The 6588-nt window shown below is 33.4% G+C and overlaps 1 protein-coding gene across 1 annotated transcript in view; it reads left to right on the top strand.

The window, feature by feature from the left end:
• Positions 1-6588, top strand: part of LOC117110998 (chromaffin granule amine transporter-like) — a 34687-nt gene that overhangs the window by 14598 nt on the left and 13501 nt on the right. The gene's annotated exons all lie outside the window — the stretch shown is intronic.

The raw sequence follows: 6588 nt of genomic DNA, 5'->3' as shown, positions 1-6588 counted from the left end.
TTATGGTAATAACCATTAACAGCATATGGCAATTGCATATAACTAGCTCTATCACACGTTTTCGTTTTACAGTACAGATCGGTTATTATTATATTAATATGTATGCTAAAAAGCTAAAATAATGGAAATGGCAGCCATTTTAAATTTTAATAGCTCAAAAATGTGTACAATATTTAGTTAACTGTTGTTGTCATTGTTATGAGTGAATTTCCAATTGAATACTGCATTTTAATGACATAAACTTACAGTATTAGTGAACATTTTAGGAAAAAATGGCGGCCATTTTGAAACTGCTGGCAACCCCCCTTACGTATGAAAAAAAAAATGTTGAACATACTTTTTTTGATTTATCAATTTCTACTCTAAATCATATCCAATTTTTTTTAAATATAGCAAAAAAAATGCAACCTCTGATATTGCTACATTTCGGACAGGACTACAATGCCTGATGATGACACATTATATTATGGTAATAACCATTAACAGCATATGGCAATTGCATATAACTAGCTCTATCACACGTTTTCGTTTTACAGTACAGATCGGTTATTATTATATTAATATGTATGCTAAAAAGCTAAAATAATGGAAAATGGCAGCCATTTTAAATTGTAATAACTAAAAAATATTTAGTTAACTGTTGCTGTCATTGTTATGAGTGGATTTCCAATTGAATACTGCATTTTAATGACACACATTTACAATATTGGTGACAATTTTAGGAAATAATGGCGGCCATTTTGAAAAGGATGGCAACCCCCCTTACGTATGAAAAAAAAATGTTGCACATACTTTTTTGATTTATCTATGTTTACTCTACATCATATCCAACTTTTTAAAAATATAGCAAAAAAGATGCAACCAACCAAAGTTTGCTGGACTATAACCTGGCTGGGATCAGTAAGTCTTTATCAACACGCAATAACACATTTTGATGGTAATTAAGTGTTGTGGATGCACATTTACAGCGAAATTAAGGGGCATTTATTTTGAGTATATACGTATCCGTTTTAAACCTAAAACATATTTAAAAATAAATACCTCCCTCAAATAAACTCCTCCTCGAATAAACGCCCCGCAAAAACCCTTCTCAACTAATGCCCCATGGTGCAAAACTAGGGAATGGATCATAATGACTACAACATAAATTACATTTTTCACGTTTGAACAAAAATGGGTACTCAGGCACCATAAAACCATTTGGTAACGCCACTGCCTATTCAAGAAAGACAATATATAAATCTAAATAATTACCTTAGAAATAAATCTAAATTTACATGTTGCAAAATCATCTGTAAAATAGTGGATAACAAGATATCAGATATATTTTATAGACCTAGCTATTTTAACTGAAGTTTATGGGGGTTTCCTCTTTTGATGCGAAGACCACATTTTGATATCAAAAAAGAGTATTATTCAGAATCAGAATCAGAAAAAAACTTTATTGATCTCTAAAAAAAGAAATGTTTTGCTCGATGAAACCTTGCATATAAAAATACATTCAAATACATTCAAAATATAAATACGATAGAATACAACAGTACATTACCAATTCAAACTTCAGATTTTAAAAACGTTAAAATACTAAAATCGAACAAAAAAAAATACAAGAAAAGCTGAAGGCAGAACTCCCCACATAACTGACATTTTTAGACTTTGAAAGGCCTTTGATACGGTTTGGCGATGTGCTCTTATGAAAGCCATAACCAGTACAGGTGTAAGTGGAAAAATATTCAATGTTATTCAATATGTATTCATATGACGCAAATTTTTGGTTGATGAATTTGAATCATATCTCTTCCAAAAAAGAAGGTGTAACACAAGTTGTCCACTCTATCTAATTCTCTTGCCAATAAACATGAATTTAAAAATAGAAAGCTTGGAATTTCTATTAATGACAATGTAATAATTAGGCAAAGTTAATTTCGGGTATCGCCGAGAATGCTTCCGTGCGAGTCTAGGCTGGCTCTCATTCTCTTCATCCACTTTCTCATCGAAGGACCGTTGCCAGTATTAGTTTGTTTTATCGATATGTCTTTGGCCTGACTTGATCCCCTGTTAAGGAGTTTGCGCTGTTCGACAGATTGTGATGAGCCCCAACGTATACCGTTAGTAAATACAGAATTTGTCGAAGCACGACAAAAAAAAAAAAAAAAAAAAAAATCACAAGTGACGTGTGGAACTCTTATATTATACAGAGTGGTGTTGAATAGCTTAGTGGTTATGAGCCTTGTCGTCCAATCTCATGGTCCTGGTTTTAATTCCTGTCACAGCAAAATAATTTTCTCACAACATAAGAATCATAATGAGACTTAAGTGTGTATGCTTGGGGGTTGTGAAGAAATTGGCACTTAAAAAAGTGATGTAAGTTTGCTCTTTGGTATATTGTTGCCTTGGTCCAAAAAGTAAATAAAAGAATAATAAAACACAGGAGCATTCGTCACAATAATGTGTACCGACGAGCAGTAAGGGTATACGGCCTATTGGGATCTAGGAACGATCCAATACTATTCGATATTAGAATAATATTATATCATCTTTTCACTGCAGCTTTATTTACCGATCTTACAGCGAATTTCGGCCTAGTTTTTTTCGGCCTCTCTATTGCCGGATTTTTGCTCATTCCTCTGTGTAAGCCTATATATATTCAACCTGAAGAGCACTGAATCATGTAAGGAGAATTTATGATGGATGGAGGGGGTGAGGAGGGGTCTCTGATCAATGTGATATCAGCTTCGTTTGTAATATGGCCCAGTACGTGAGATTTGAAACAGTTGTTTTTTAGTTATGTATCAAAGTCATTATTTAAACACGATATGGTATTGAAACTGGAGGTGATTTTTTTTTCAAAAATCAATATTAAACTAAAAACATATTGACTCTTATAATGCTAATAATGACCTGGAAATTGTTATAATTATCTCAATGTACGAAGTCCTGTTTAGAGGTTCCAAATTACTGTTTGTTCGTTGCATGAGAAGTCAAGTTGTTATTACTATTACCACTGTTCCCTGCTATTACAAAGCGGATGCAGAAATTCTAAAAAGAGGGGGGTGAGGGTGGAGGCAGGGGAGGGGGAATTTTACAGATGGAAGGCACTCACCTAGCCCCACCATTGTGAATGATTAAATGTCTATGGCACCTCTCGATGGGCGAAATTGTTTTCTCAAAGTTTGAATGTTTAAAACTTTAGAGAGTTCGGGCTGGCTGCCTTCCCCAATCCATGAATCCGTCTGTCGCGTACATCACCGTTTACCTATGTGGTGGATTGGTTTAAATCAAACATGTATTTGGTATAAAACATGAAATTACAAATAACAGCAGAGGCTGAAATGGTTTGTATTATTTTTTGAAAAGACAAATACAAAATCATTCAATGAAAATATACATCAAAATTTAAAAATCTGTATGAAAACATTATTACAATTATGATAGCAACATTTATTAAAAATATAAAAAATACATCAATATTTATAAATCAATATAAAGATATCATTACGATTATTATTTCGATAATTAAAGTAAAAAAATACATTAAGAATTATTAAAAAGAAAATAAGTGAAAATGTTTCAATTATAATTCTTTTAAAATTATTAAACTGAGAAAAATAAACAAGAAAAAAAAAAACAGGAGGAAAAACAAGAAAAACGCGACAAAATTAGAATTAGACATACTTCTAGAAAGTCGTACAGTATCCACGGTACAGTTCACTCGTAAATATGACGGATTATCATTATTTTTACAAGAACAAAATTTTAATCATAATACTCAGTAAGCAGACGATTTGTTCAAATTAAAATATATATATATTCTTGAATTCGGCAACATTTACTTTTATTTAGTGACATATTGCGTATATTTTTATCTCAATTGACAGAAACAAGAGACCTGTCTTTATTGTCTTTTAGCTAGTAAAATTAAACAAAAGCTGCCGTTTCATTGACGTTATTCATAATCGCCCAAAGAGAAAGGAAGAATCTCTATTAAATTATATGTGAATAAAATTGTCAACACAATATTAGTTCTCCCTTGATTTGAGGATATTTAAATAATCATAGATCCAATATGTAAAAATGGAAGTAAAACATCCTTCCATTTTGTAATTGAAAGGTAATAATTTAACTTAATTAAGTACATAAGCAATTCAAATACTGATCTTCATTATTCTTTTATTATTGCAGACTATATTTTCAACAAAACAGTAAAGTAATACTTAAAACTGAATGAACTGGAGAATAAGAAATGTTAATACTGGCGTATAAAACTGACTTGTGGATTTTACTTGTCTTTACCAAACACTGTTATTAAATATATTGTTCACTATAACTACATCTAAATGTTCTAGTGTGTTCATACCATTAATATCAGTAACTAACTTGGGCCTTATAATCTTACTTATATGTAATCATAACGATTATTTACACATAAATATTTTTCCGGCCAAGCAATTGCGTCATATTATGAAATTGATAAGGCTGCAATTTTCGCGTCTCAACTTTAGGCTGTACGATCAAGAGAAAACAGTCATTAAAAAAATGTAGGTAGCGGTAGCTTTTACTACGAAGAAATGGGAATTCTGAACTAAGCAATGCGCATGCACAGTTACCAAATAACGTCTGTGAATTATCTATAAAAACACAGTGAGCATGTGCTTGGAAATGCTAGACAGCCAGTGAGCATGTGCATTGAGTAAGTGACGTTATCGAGCCATGTCGAGCATGCGCAGTTACCAAAAATAGTCTCAGGAACCAAATAGCGGCTGCGAAGAGGGTATGATTACCAAAAAAATTGTCTGAGGAACCAAACAGCGGCTGCGATGAGGGTATGAAATAGAAACGGATCGAACTTTATATGCAACATGCGTAAGATCAACTCTAAAAATAATTTAGCCCTTCAAACAAATTAATTAAGAATATTTAATATAAGAGAATAATAATAGTACCATCATAGTCAAAATAAAGCATCACTTTTTTTTGTATCAAACAGTTGTTTCTTGGCATAACATCATATTCGCTCTCCCCATTTATACAGTTCATTTCAGAAATGTTCAGGCCCATACTTGATAGACTGATTAAAGGGTCTGTAGTCGAGGTGCAGGACAAAGGCAAAAAGGAAAAAAAAAACAGACTTGATGATGTGGTAGAATAATTTGGAGGGGGTCAGTGGCCCTTCACTGAAAAGTTATTATTTTATGATGCTCGGAAATGCTCTTTCCTGCCTCTGGCCAATGTCGCCTAATAATAGATATTGATAAAAGCAAGGATTTTTGGATAAAACAATTTTAATTTACCTGGTATCTAATTTTGTTGGGTTTCAATCATGACCATTTTTTTTTTGTGAGACCAGTATGAGATATTTTACTTCTTAGGACAAAATTATGCTAAGTTATGCTAAATTTGCCAAAATTATGCCAGCACATATGCTAGATGCTAAACGGATCTAAATTATGCTAAAAAGCATAATTATGCTAGGTCTGGTCACATCCAACACCCAAGTTAGGTCAAGTGACGCCCATCGCTAAATCCCTCTCTTCAGCTAAAACGATCAGTATGGATGGAAAAAAATAAGTACTCGAGCGGGTCGAAAAGTCTCTATTTTGCTTTACAGACGGTTCATCAGGGGGAATTGTAATTAAATAATCGCAAAAAAAGGTTTGTTAGGCTCTATCGTCGTATGTAGGCCTATGCATTGCCAATCCTATAAAAAAATAACCACAGAGAAACTGACGACTCAACCTAGGGCCTACTGCCAATTAGTAGAGCCAGGGTATTCCATATTTATTGTGTCGAAAAATAAGGTGCCGTACGCTGAAGATGGTTAGGGTTAACCATAATCGAGATATCGTACGGTACCCATGCTTTATCGACCCATAAACAATAGCCACACACTGGCGAGCGTAGTAGAAGGCCCTGGCCAAGCTAGTGGGGGAGGGGGATGAATACAAATAAAAAATATAATATTACAAATCTTATTATTATTAATAACAATAATGGTAAAAATGCTGTTCGGCTCAGTGGTTTTCATTCTGATTGTTGAACTTGTAGTCAGCAGGACGGTACAAACCAAACTGAAACGATGTCCAATCTCGGGCGGACAATGTATAGATACCTCAAATTGCATTGTTGACAGGCTGCCAAGTGGCTAAGGCTGTTTCAGCCATTGTTGCGAGCATTTTTATGGCATATAAATAAATTGTAGTTAAGTATTAATCCTCTTAAAAACCCCATGGATGGTAAAACGGACAAGGGAAAACAACGTCACAGATTAGGAAATGAGATCGATATTTATTGGGGAAGAGCAAAACGGTGCAGCACAGCAAGAGAGGGGAAGATTGATTTGCCGTCAACATCTTGAGACATTTGTCCAGCAGTGGACCGACAATAGCAGATGATGAAGCCTTTGAAGGTTATCAACGTGATTAACTTACCACACACCCTGGTCAGTCAACAACAGTGAACAAAAATAATCATAAAAATATAGAAATAAATAATAAAATTAATTAATCAAAATTAATGCCGAAATATTACAATGAAAATCCAAATGGAAGAATTGAATAAGGTAAAGATGTTGCGGCGTTTTTTTATATG

This window comes from Anneissia japonica, unplaced genomic scaffold (assembly GCF_011630105.1).
Source record: "Anneissia japonica isolate Jap-2015-1 unplaced genomic scaffold, ASM1163010v1 scaffold573_len2283161_cov171, whole genome shotgun sequence".
Lineage (NCBI taxonomy): Eukaryota > Metazoa > Echinodermata > Crinoidea > Comatulida > Comatulidae > Anneissia > Anneissia japonica.
The sequence above is the reverse complement of the archived record's forward strand: the minus strand, read 5'-3'. Positions and strand labels throughout refer to the sequence as shown.